This window comes from Lycorma delicatula, chromosome 1 (genome assembly GCF_047948215.1).
Source record: "Lycorma delicatula isolate Av1 chromosome 1, ASM4794821v1, whole genome shotgun sequence".
NCBI classification, from domain to species: domain Eukaryota; kingdom Metazoa; phylum Arthropoda; class Insecta; order Hemiptera; family Fulgoridae; genus Lycorma; species Lycorma delicatula.
In genome coordinates, this window is record NC_134455.1 from 308,405,379 (window position 1) to 308,418,893 (window position 13,515).

The 13,515-nt window shown below is 28.0% G+C and overlaps 1 pseudogene; it reads right to left on the minus strand.

The window, feature by feature from the left end:
- Positions 1-1,450: 1,450 nt before the first annotated feature.
- Positions 1,451-2,890, minus strand: LOC142317865 (NADH dehydrogenase [ubiquinone] flavoprotein 1, mitochondrial pseudogene; annotated as a pseudogene).
- Positions 2,891-13,515: the final 10,625 nt, after the last annotated feature.

The following is a 13,515-nucleotide window of genomic DNA, read 5'->3' on the forward strand; positions in this document are numbered from 1 at the left end:
AGAAACTGACTATTTTTAGTGTCATAATTTGTATCAAAATGGTTTTTTAAATCAAGGTTAACACATGGATGGTTATTCATGTCATCTGGTGCATACACTTTTGTAGTTTTTTTTAACTAGAAATTGTTTGGTATCATACTTTTGTTTCTGAGATTCAGTAATATTTTGGTAATTGTCAATAATAAAAAAAAGATTCTAATTTCTTATTTTAATTGTGTTCAAAAGATGTAACTATTCTGGTGTCTATAGTTTCTATATCCAAAAACTTCACTATAGTTATAAATCAAATAAAAATGGAAAAGTTTTAAATTTCTCATAAAACTAAACAGCTGATAATTGTAGTATGCACTAAATCTTACAAAAGCTGATTACTAGAATACTAAAAGCTAATTACTGTAACATTACTATCACTCTAACACTTGACAGCAGCAACAATATTTTTAGCAAAATTGTTATTTGAAAAAGGAATCTGGTTGATTTAATCATAAAGTAATGCTCTATGTAGAATTAACATCGCGTGCCATGATAAATTTAAAGAATTAAAATTAAGATAATTAATTTCTGATTTCCTTTCATAAATTACTTTGCAACTCTGATTTAGTTTAACAATCTGCATCATAATTGAGCCAGTCAGATAATCAGACAGAACATCAACCTAATTTTAATTTATTTTCAAAGGTCACAAGACATACATTGAATTTCACTTAAGATTGCAGATTTTTTTTTTTAAATTATGTCATTAAGACAATATATTTGGATTTCTTTGTAATTTTTTACTTTTTTACCAGATTATAGTTAATTTGTAACATATAACATAGAACAAATAATGTATAAAAATAATATTTAACTGCCAATTTCCATCGTACAGAGATAGTACTTCACAATTTCATCCGAAAGTCCTTGATCCAAATCCCATTCAGGCTTGGCATTTTCATATATTAAAAAATGTTTGCACCACATTCTCACAACCCTTTATCTTATTTATATTGATAATAATAAAGCTATAACTTGGTAAATTTTACTACTTTAAATAACACTTTATTTAAGTATAATAAAAAAGTAAGTTAAATATTATATCAATGAAAGAATTTTAAGTGCAAAATAATAAAAATATTTCTGTTACATATATGAGAATGATTCTTGCAATTCAAAAATTTTCTTTTTTATATACCCTATTATTTAATTAACAAAATACAAACACCTTCAAGGGTTTCTTATTAAGAAAATATTTGGTACTTCAGAAGTTTCTTATTGTTTGGATTAAACAATTTTTTAAAATGTTAAAGTTAACACTTGTCACCATGTTGCCATTATAAATACGAATATAAGTTTTTGCTTAACACTTACTATTTGACATGCTACCAATAACATTGATATTGAATTAGTATCTGGAAAACAAATTATTTATGAAAGCAGATTTATTCTTTGCTACAAGAAAATTATCCTGCTTTTAATCAAAAAGATCAATACACCTCTTTCCTTTTTGCTTTTCTTTATTGAATTTCTTGATTCGCTTTTTTATCTCAGGACTAAAATGGCGAATTAACCCATGAACAGCCCAAGCAGCTCCATCAGCTAAAGCACATATTGTATGACCTTCCATTTGTTTACTAAGTTCCCATAACATATCAATTTCTTCAACTTTAGCATTACCAACAACAAATCTGTAAATAATTTTATTCATCCAATTGATTCCTTCACGACAAGGTGTACATTGGCCACATGATTCATGCTTGTAAAAATGTACAAGACGTGCAATAGCTTTAACAATATCTGTACTTTTATCCATTACTATTACAGCTGCAGTACCAAAACTACTTTTTGCTTCAGTTAATGAATCAAAGTCCATTAACACTTCCTCACATACAGATTTTGGAATTAAAGGTGTTGAAGAGCCGCCTGGTATGATGGCTAGCAGATTATCCCAACCTCCCCGAACATCACAAGCATGATCTTTAATTAGTTCTTTCAATGGAATTGACATTTCCTCTTCTACAGTACATGGATTATTAACATGTCCAGATATGGTGTATAATTTGACACCAGTATTACCAGGGCGACCCAGACCAGCAAACCAAGATCCACCTCGTCGGCAAATAGATGGTGAGACTGCAACTGTTTCCACATTTGTAACTGTTGTAGGACAGCCGAATAAACCAATATCAGCTGGAAATGGAGGTTTCAATCGTGGTTTTCCTTGTTTACCTTCTATTGATTCTATCAATGCAGTTTCCTCTCCACAGATATATGCTCCAGCACCTCGTTGTGTAAAAATATCAAAATCATAACCAGAGCCACAAGCATTATTACCGATTAAACCTGCTTGGTAGGCTTCACAAATAGCAAATTGCAAATTTGTAGCTTCATTGTAAAACTCTCCTCGAACATAAATATAAGCAGCTCGAGCTCCCATTGCTCGACCTGCAATCAAACATCCTTCTAGCAACTTGTGAGGTTCATGCCTAAGAATCTCTCTATCTTTACATGTTCCTGGCTCCCCTTCATCTCCATTTACTACTAAATACTTAGGCCTTCCATCAAATGGTTTATTCATGAAGCTCCACTTTATTCCTGAAGGAAATCCAGCTCCTCCTCTTCCTCTTAAACCAGATGTTTTTACTTCATTTATTATCCACTCTGGACCTTTCAGTACGATCTCTTTTGTTTTGTACCAGTCCCCTCTTTGCATTGCACCTTTCAATCTCCAGTTATGTCTTCCATATAAGTTGGTAAATACTCTGTCTTCATCTTTTAATGGTCCACCTCTAGTTTTCTGTCTTTGTTTTGGAGACTCAATAGAAATATTTCTAGCATAAATATTACTGAATGTCAAACCAAACTTACAGATGCTTAGGTAATTAAATCTGTATAATGTCAGTGAAGTTTTCATTTTTCCTAAAACCACATAGAAACAAACTTCTAATATTTTGAACAATTACAGAACAGCTGATTATGTAAATTAGAAAGCAGAAGACAACTTCTGTAGTGTAAATAAAATTTAAAAAAGTGATTTTACTTAATTATGAGATCCATTTATTTTATATTTTTAAAATTATGATTTTTTATTATATCATTATTTTAAACATTTCTCATAGTTTTATTGTGACTATTTAATAAATGTAAATGTTGTATTTTTTATTTCTCATTGAACTAACAAGTGAATATAATAACTAAAAAATTATATAAATAAAGTTTTATTTTTTATCCTTTAATGGTTTTAATTATGCAGGCTTTAATTTAATGGCTTTTTATATTCTATAGAATTTCAATGAAATTAAAAGAGAGAAACATGTATCTCAATTATTTCTTTTTATAGCAGTAAAATAAATCTAAAACATAATAATTTATGATTATTGTATTTATCTGGATTGTATGCCTACTGAAGTTATTTCTGCCTATCATTTTCTTACATAAGCTCTTCTATCTGTTTCTTTACATCTTCAAAAAACCAATTCATACAAAGAAACAATTTTTTTTGTGAAAAAATATAACAGAACTTTTGTATATTTCATTTTTGACATAGTTAATAAGAGTTGCATTTTCTAATAATTCTTATAATTATTATACAGTTGCATAATATCGTCATCACCATGCTCCAGGAAAGAATGTGAAAAATTGTATTTTTCACTTTCACGAATACCTCCATTTTTTACATTCGTAAAAAAACATGGTATATTTGTTAATTTGCAGAATTATTATCATTAATGCTTACTTTTACTTCATGTTAGCACAAATAAACTAATACACACATTTATTTATTTACCTCACGGTTGTTAGGGTCTTTCTTTTTTTTATGATTGATTTCTTTAATCCCATTTATATTCAGTTATATTTGTCAGTTTATATATTTTAAATATGGATTTGCCTGGTTATCTCATTTTTTAACTTATAACCTATGTGAAGTTTTAAAAACCTAATAAACCAACAGGTCTATGTGATGCATTCCTTTTATACTTTATTGTTTAGTCTTTCCTCTAATGTACATCAGAATAAGTCATAAATATTACATTTCTTATAAATTATTACGTTCTGTCAGGGGCATACTAATGTCAAAACAACAGTTTTATAATTATAATGATGACATTATGTCCAGTTGATTTTTATTTATTACTGTTATGTATTTAATAAAACTATAAACTGGTAAAAGTTTTAATAACACATTATGATTATATAATTATGTTACTGTGACTTTTGAACATTGTAATTATTTTCACACTTTATTCCTAATGAAGTATCTGTAGTACGGTTTGTTATCGGAATTTCTTTCGAAATACTTTATTTGGTTAATATAAAACAGTTTTTATATTTTGAATTACAGCATGAGCACGTTTCTTAAAAATATAAGGGATGCTGCCTTTGGATTTTCATCATCATCAACGTTGAACCCACAGCCTTTCTTTCTCACCTCAAAAGAAAACAGCAATATTTTTCATGAAAGTAAGTATGCAATTTAAAATCATTAGGGTTCATTTAATGAACCAGTTCTTTTGTTTCATTACTCTGCCAAAAATTAATTTATGATTCAAAACATTCACTGCAAATTTTTATGGAAGTTCTAATTGTTACATTATTTTTGTAATCATAATACTCACTGTATTTAGTTAGGAAATTAATATTTATTTCTTCTTTTATTCATCAGATTTTTCCTTGGTTCAGAAGATGACAGCAATGCTGATCCATGTTTTCTGCAAATGATAATGCCAGTGAAAGTTCTGAAGATGACTACGCATAAAAACAGTCTAATAAGAAAAAGAAAGAGCCTGCAACCATTCTAAATAAAGCAGGGCTATACCACTTTCACCACTCAGTTCTGTACCGGCTGTTGAAGACAGTTTAACCGATTTAGCAAGTACAACTAATTATGATAATTTTTTTTTATAAATCTGAAATCCAGAAAACCTGATCCTTTCAAGTGGAAAAGAAATAAATAAAAATCTCTTCATTTAAGTGGTCAATTTTACATAACTACGAAAGGAAAACTTGATCCTGCTAAACCAATTAAGGCACCTCCATATCTGACTTGCTCAAAACATGAATGTCATGTCAAAATTCCAGAAGAAGGCAGAAAAAATAGGTAACCATTTCCACTCTTTACAGCCAGTGCAGTCACATGTCACATTGTGAATTTTTCTTCCACCACATTGAAATGACTGAGCCAGAAAAAAGAGTTGTTTCCAGTGAGTCAAGAAAAACAGCTTCAAAAATGTACTCATTAACTTATCAAGGTAACAAAAAACATGTATACAGGGAATTCTTTCTTAATACTTTGAATCAGTGAAGGTCTTATAAGAGGTCTTTTAGAAAGTTACCTCCTGAAGAATTTTAGAACCAGTAAAAAGGGATGAAAACCACAGTTGTTGGCTTAAGACAATATTAGATTTATTGAAGAACATATTTTATTATTTCCTGCACTTAGCTCTCACTATTAAAGGAAAAGTAACAATTTCCAATATTTAGATTAAAACCTTAATGTTAACTTATGTTTGATTTGTGTACCGAGAAATGTGAGGTACAAGGAACAAAAGCACTGACATTAGAAATATATTGAAAAGGGTTTAGATCTTATAAATTAAAATTTTAAAAACCTAAGAAAGACATGTGTAAAACATGTCTTAAGGTTAATGAATAAGATGAGGATTAGAAATTTTAAATTGTGAGAGTTTTGGAATATACTTACTGAGAAAAAAAGTGCTAGAATTCAAAGGAGTGAGGATAAGGCAACAGCAAAAGATAATAAAGATACTGATCTAACTTTCAACTTTTTGGCTGTTCTATGAATAACAAAAATTGCAGCTGGGTCATTTTTCTATACAAGAAAGTTTGGAGTATATAATTTAACTATTTACAACCTACAAAACGCAGATGTCTATTATTTTACTAGAGATGAAACAGAAGGGAATATGGGAAGGATCAAAATTTCCTCATGAATTTATAAATATTTATCATGTCATATCCTGATGATACTCAAATAAGAATGATGTCAGACAAATGTGGTGGACAAGCAAAGAACTATAACTATATATTTCTGTCTTATGTGTGTACACATGTGTGCTGTAAACTCCCACAATAAATTACAAATAATTGATCATGTCTTTTTCAACCAGGACATTTTCAATAGAATGAGACTCAGCAAAACAGAACTAACAGAACATTCCAAAACAGAACTAAAATCCAAAACCCTAAAGTTTTTACTCCTTAAGGTTGGGCTTAGATAATCCAACTGACTTGAGATAGACCTAGTCCATTTGTAGTTAACATTTTATTGCATTATGATTTTTACTTCCTTATAGAACAAGGAAGTATTGTAATTGTGAAAAATTTCGGTTTTCAGATTTCAACGGAAATATCCATTTTGACCATCTGTGAATCCATTTTGACTGGTTTTGGCGTGACGTCTGTACACACATATATATCTCGCAAACTCAAAACTGATTAGCTGTAGGATGTTGAAATTTTGGATTTAGGACTGTTGTAACATCTAGTTGTGTTGATTGCAATTGACTGGACCAAATGTTGGACTTTTTCTTAACTGCAGTAATAAGCCCTCACTGAGAGCGTTTCAATGATCTATCATAAGTGGGTACTTATTTTCATTGGTTCCAGAGTTATAGCCCAATAAATCCAACTTCATTTCCTCCTTTTTTTAAACTTTTTTTTAATTTAAATATATTGATTTATTAATAATTATTAACCTCAAATTGTAAAAAAAATTGACAATAAATAATAATTCAATAAACAAAAAAAAATATGAAAATAAAGTAATAAAAAATATATGTAATTTAATCAGCATGCAGGGAAGTCATATGGTGTCTACATCAGATTTTTTTATTTTTCAATCCTAATGACCTTCAAATTGTTAATGAACAAAAAGATAAAAACAAAAATGCCAGAAAAACTAGTAAATGCAAATAAAGAGAGGGAAAAAGAAATATTCTGAAAAGAGAATTTTATCCATGCCTGGAAAAAATTAAAAGAAAAGCAAGAGAGCAACAAAAAGGTTGAACTATTCTAACTTAATGACTGCAAATGGTTTCAGTAAAGAAAATCAAAAATCGCCAATTTGTTTGTAAAAACAAGTTACAATAAGGAATTCAAAAATTTGATGTGGGCACCACACGAATTCCTTGTATGCCTATTAAATTACATACATACATTTCTTTAAAATGAAAAGTACATAAAATTTTATTTCATTAATAACTTATGATATTTTTTCATATTTTTTTGTTGTTATTATTGAATTATTATTTATTGTAAAAATATTTTTCAATATTGGTTTTCAATATTGGTTAATAACACTGATAGACAAAAAAAAATTTTTTATGTTTCTCTAAGTGTGATACCATTTCTTGAATTGCTTTTTTGCATACATTACTGATCTGTAAACACAACATTTCTGTTACCCTTAGTTTTAAATAAATTACGCTTCAAAAAAAATTAAGGGAAAATATAATTAAAATCTGTAAAATTTATAATTTTGCATGGCCATACTGTGTCAGAATGATTTTGCTGATGCTTTTCTTTTATAAATAGGCTCAAGCACATCCCGCATGCTCAGGCACATTCAACAGTAATCAACTGTTAGTATTCCATTTCCCTTTATAGCGGCTTTCCATCACCAAAATGTCTTGGTGGAAACGTTCACCGTGTTTGTCACTTACGTCTTCGAGGTTGTCCAAGAAAAAATCCAGATGTGAGTGGAGGAAATTTTCAAAGACATATTACATCCCATAGCTCTGTATGAAGTAAGAAGTTGATTAACAATATTGTTGTAATTGTCAGATTTTTGTTTGCCAAGAAAACTTTTAGAAACTTCTTTAAATGAAACCCAAGTTCCACTTTCTACATTATTTAACATTGAGTTAAATACAACATTCTTCTTCATTCTTCCTTCTTCCTTCTCTCACAAAATTTTTCATTAGTCCTACCTTGATATGGAGAGAAGGTAAAAATATCTTTTTTGGTTCAACTAAGAGCTCATGAATAATACTTTTCCCATTTGGAGTTAATTTGTCTCATTTCTTCCACCCTTTAACATAATGTTTATCCCTAGTTCGGCTGTCCCATTCTCAAAGAGAATACATGTACTTAATATAGCCTAACTGCATACCTAACAAAATAGCTATAACTTTCAAATCACACATGTTCCAGCTATGATTTTTATAATTTATTTTTTCAAGAACGTCTTTCATCACATTGTATATCTCATTCAAATTAATACCATATGCGATTGGTATCGAAGGATATCTGTTACTGTTGTGTAGTAGAACAACTTTTAAATTATACTTGGATGAATCTAAGAAAAGGCGCCAGTCCTCGGTTTTTGAACTTGTTCTAAGTGCAACATAAGCTCATCAGTATTTGTGCAATAAACCAAATTATTTTCATCAATAAAGTACTGAGAAAGTTCTTTTTGTTGGCTTCGAAAGCCCAAAATTTTTGTATTTTTTTAAAAGTAAATTCCAACCTTGCAGTCTTGATCTAATATTTCAGCTTGATTTTTTGATAAATTTAAATCCCTAACCAAATCATTTAGTTCACCTTGTGGTATAAGATGTGGCTTATTATAAGATAATTAAAAATCAATATCATTGTTATCTTCTTTAGTACTGCCTGATTTTTCATGCTGCTTTTGAAACATACATTCACAGGTAGCTCAAGAACTGGAATAATTTCACTGTGAGGTAAAGGCCTGATTGCAGATTGCAATGAAGGATATTTTACAGTACGTTTGGATTTTTTAGAAATTCCAGGCTCACTTGTTAAACAAAAGTAACAATCGATATGATCCTTTGGTTCACATCAAACCATAGGTACACCAAATGGCAAATGGCCATATATGTTTCAGCCATCCTCTTAAATATACAGAACAATTAGTGCATACTACATTAGGAGCCGATGTCTTATCCTGATCACCAATTTTACACTGAACAAGTACAATAGATATGCTTTTTTAATTACAGGTATAATGTTTTTTTCTATTTGATTTTACAGTAAACTCGGCACATACATTACAAAAGGCATCCATATCATTTATACAAGTTTCGAGGTATTATGACACTACACTGTTAATAAACTTAAGACACTAGTAAGACTGGACAAAATTAATTCATTCCTAATTCCGGTGCTTAATACAAATAACACAGCTGTGTTTTCACCAACATGTTTTGACTTGCACAGACACGATTAATCTTTTCCATGAAGTCTAACTCTTCAGTATTAGATATGATGTCATAATATGTGACTATGATATGATTTAATTCTTTGTCTAGTATTGTTTATTTATAACTTACAAGTTATGTTAACAAAGTTAAACAATAAAAAATGAGCTAACAAAATACAATATAGGAGCTTAAAATGCTAACTATACATTAAAAAATGAAAAAAATCCTTTAATTGAAATTAAAAAATTTTTCCAAAATGGTGAATGATAGAAAGATTCTGAGTTCATATTCATTTTCAGCATCGTGAAACAGATTAAAATCATGTATTACATGTTAGGAAACAAAAATTATGTTTATCGGTATAATTAATAAATTAATATACTTAAATTAAAAAAAAAGAGTTAAAAAAAATAGATGAAGTCTGATTCTAATTGATGTACCCTCCCCTTCTAAGATTAAAATATTTCATTAATTAAAATTTCATTTGGCTATAACTCTGGAACCAATGAAAGTAAATACCCCTTGTGATGCATCGTTGAAAAGCTCTCAATGAGGGCTTATTTCTGCAGTTATAAGAAAAAGTCCAAAATCCACATTTTTTTGAATTTTGGGCTTTTTGTACACTTTTGATTCAGTCGATTGCAATCAAAGGGAAGGTGCACAACTAGATGTTATAACAGTCCTAAATCCAAAATTTCTACATCCTATCGCTAATATTTTTTGAGTTATGTGAAATACAAATGTACGTATGTACAGACATCACGCCGAAACTAGTCAAAATGGATTCAGGGTCGGTTAAAATGGATATTTCTGTTGAAATCTGAAAACTGAAATTTTTCGCGATCACAATACTTCCTTTACTTTGTACAAGGAAGTAAAAATTGACATTGAAAGGAAAAAATGGGCAAACCCTCTCAATAAATCTGATTTCTCTTTGTGAGGGTGAGGTATAAAAAAAAATTGTTTTTTGAAACATAAGAAAAATGACTTTTTTTGATCTTCTTGATCTTCTTTTTTTGTTTAGCCTCTGGAACCACTGTAAGATATTACTTAAGAGGATAAATGAGAATAATATGTATGAAAATGTATATGAAGTATAATTGTGTACAGTCTCAGGTTGACCATTGCTGAGATGTGTGGTTAATTGAAACCCATCCAACAATACCGGTGTACTTTGGTACTCCAGTATCCACGATCTTGTATTCAAATCCATGTAAAAGCAATTTACCTCTACAAGGATTTGAACTTTAGAACTCTTGACTTCAAAATCTGCTGATTTGCAATGACTAGTTACAGTTCTTCAAAAATCACTTAATTCCAAGAATATACGAGTATCATGAATTTTATGGGAAACTGTCAACAATGGATAGTATTGAAGACAGACTGTCAGAGCCAGTCATTTGTTACTTACGTATTATTGTATTGACAATATGACATACTGGATTTCATAATCATTTTAAGTTAACAGCTATTTGAAAGCTTAATATTACTGAGTATTAAATATGCAGAGACACAGATTGATAGCATACATTGGAGAGTATTGAGTACAAACCGGCAGAGCTTGTTGCTGAAGAAGGTAACTAGTGAAAACATATAACTACAAAATGTCATTAGAATCTTTTAAAATTTTGCTGTATTATGTTTTATTTATGTTTTTTCTGATTAAACTTTTTAACTTTTTTAAAAACATTTTTTTTCTATTTCCTTCATATAATTATATAACTATTTTCCTCAGTCATTTCAGAATAAAAACGAATAAAATTTTCTACATAAAAATATAATTTCTGCATAAAAAATGAACTATTTTTTAATATTATTTTTGAAAAGCTGTTTGTTGTGTATTAACAAAATATGGTATCTTGTATACTATAGTGTAATCAGTTTGTGTACTGCAATTTTTGTGCTATTGGAAACGAACTGTTTTTCTAAGATTATTGATTATTTTTATTGTAATTAAAAAGTATGTAGGTTGTTATTACATAATTACAGTTGTTTGTAATACAGTGTATTTTAAAAATCTAATTCTTTTTCACATTATTTTTATTTAAATTGTTATTGTAGTATCAATAAAGAATACTATGCAATCTATTAAAGTATTTCACAATATATTTACATAAAATATCTTGCTTGTATCAATTTTCTGTTTTTTTATGGTTTTTCAGTTGTAAAGAAAATAAATGTAATAATAAATTTATTTCTGAATTTATGTAAATAAAACCTCTTTCTAAATTTTCACAAGTAAAGGAACAAATGTGACATATTCAGAAGTTTACAATGACAAATATATTTCACTATTAAAATTTTTATATATATATCTCAGTAAAGTAATGAATATTTTTAAAAAAATTTTAAGATTGCTGGAATAAACATACACAAGTAAAACAACATCTAACGTAAATATTGAATAAGGAAATGGAATTCATTTTCATCATGGCGGAATTTTAAGGGGTGGATTTGAAATTGGGTTTTGAAACTGTTTTTTAGCTCTACTGAAAAATAGATTATTTCACATTCATTACTTAAGCATTGTATCGACAATATGACATATTGAATTTCATAATTACTTTAAGGTAACAGTTATTTGGAGGTGAGATGTTACAAGAATTAAATATGCAGTCACCCAGTTTCGTAGTATACAAATTGATAAGCTTTCATTACAAAAAAGTTTAATTTAATTTTAGTTTAATTTTTATACTGTAAAATTTTATAAATAATTCTTTGAAACTTCCAGGAAGGAACTTCATCACACTCTAACATATTTTCTCTACCATATATTCTAGGATTTAGAAATGTGTACATTTTTTAAAATAAAATATGGATTGCAAAATCTGTAATGAATTTAATGTAAATGAAGTTAATAAAAAAATAATTTGTTATTGTTAATATAGTTTTAAAAATTCTATTTTAACAGAATAAAAAAGGAAGATATCATGAATTACAATATTATTTAAATGCTAATACACTAAAAACTAGCTAAAACCTTTAAAGTTTTTAATTTAATAAAATAACTGAAATAAAGTTATTTAAGTTAGAAAAGTTAATACAGTATTTTAAATAAAGGAAAAACGAATACGAAAAATACTGGAGTAACTTTCACATACATACAGCATCGTATACATCTATTATATTGTGCATAATTATGAATAAAATGAACCACCATATTAAAAAATACTGCTTGCCACAACAATAGAACAGTAGAGTTAGTTTCAAATATTGCTCATAATTTTTCTTATCACTCTTGCCAACTTAAGCTCATTCAAATTTTTTTTAGAGATTCATTAATTTACTTATATTTGAATTTATAAATATACCATTTTTCTGAATGCGATCATTTTTTTGTTATTATTACAAACTTTTAGTTTATCTAATATATTTTTAGTTTATCATTGCGTGTTATTTTTTTAATAAATGTTTTTCCATATTAAGAAATGTTTCCAAGTTACTTTTTTTTTAAAGCTTTGACATTTTCATTTTATTGGGTTTTTAAATATCTGCCTGTTTTAGTAGAAATGTACATGTAATTACAATGGTTACATTTAATTCTATGCAATTTTTCACTCTTGCTATTTTATAAAAAAAAAATATTTTTTTTTTTTTTTTAATATAAACCTAAAATAATAAGTCTCCATGAAACTAAGACTATAATAAACTGTCTACAAAATTTTTAGTTTTAAAGATAACTAAAATTTAAACTTTAATAAATTTTTTTTAACGAAAAATTGAGTAAAAAAATTCTGCGCGCGCGTCTGTGTGTATATATATATATATATATATATATATATATATATATATATTATTAAAAAAAAATCTAAAGAGCTATTTTATATACAGGTCTGTAAGCACTTTGTTTTCATATCAGAATGAAACTTTTTATTTTAATTTCTACTCCATATGTAAAATGAAGCTGTCGTAAAGTAGTACAAATTATAAATAGAAATTGATGGTTTTGTGTGATTTTTGAACGTAAAAAACTGGTTCCAAAAATTATTTCTAACGTGATTTCCGAAAAAACTGTGTAATGCATAACAAATCGGAGACCGTAAACATATTTTTTTTTGGTTCGAATTAAATTTACTTTGTTAAATTGTCGATAAAAAAATAAAACTTTGTAATAAAATTGGAAGATAATTTGGTTCTGAAAAAATTGATCTAAGTAAAATCAACTAGAAACAATTTAACTGAAAAATCATTTAATCGAAATGGAACTTGTCAGAATCAAAAGAAACAAGCGGAATAACACTAAATTTACAGATTTTTTATCTCTATCATTTTAAAATACATCTAAACTTGACTTATCAGAAAAATCAGTAAAAACCGTGATTTTTCTCCTTCATGCACAGTTTATGTATCATTT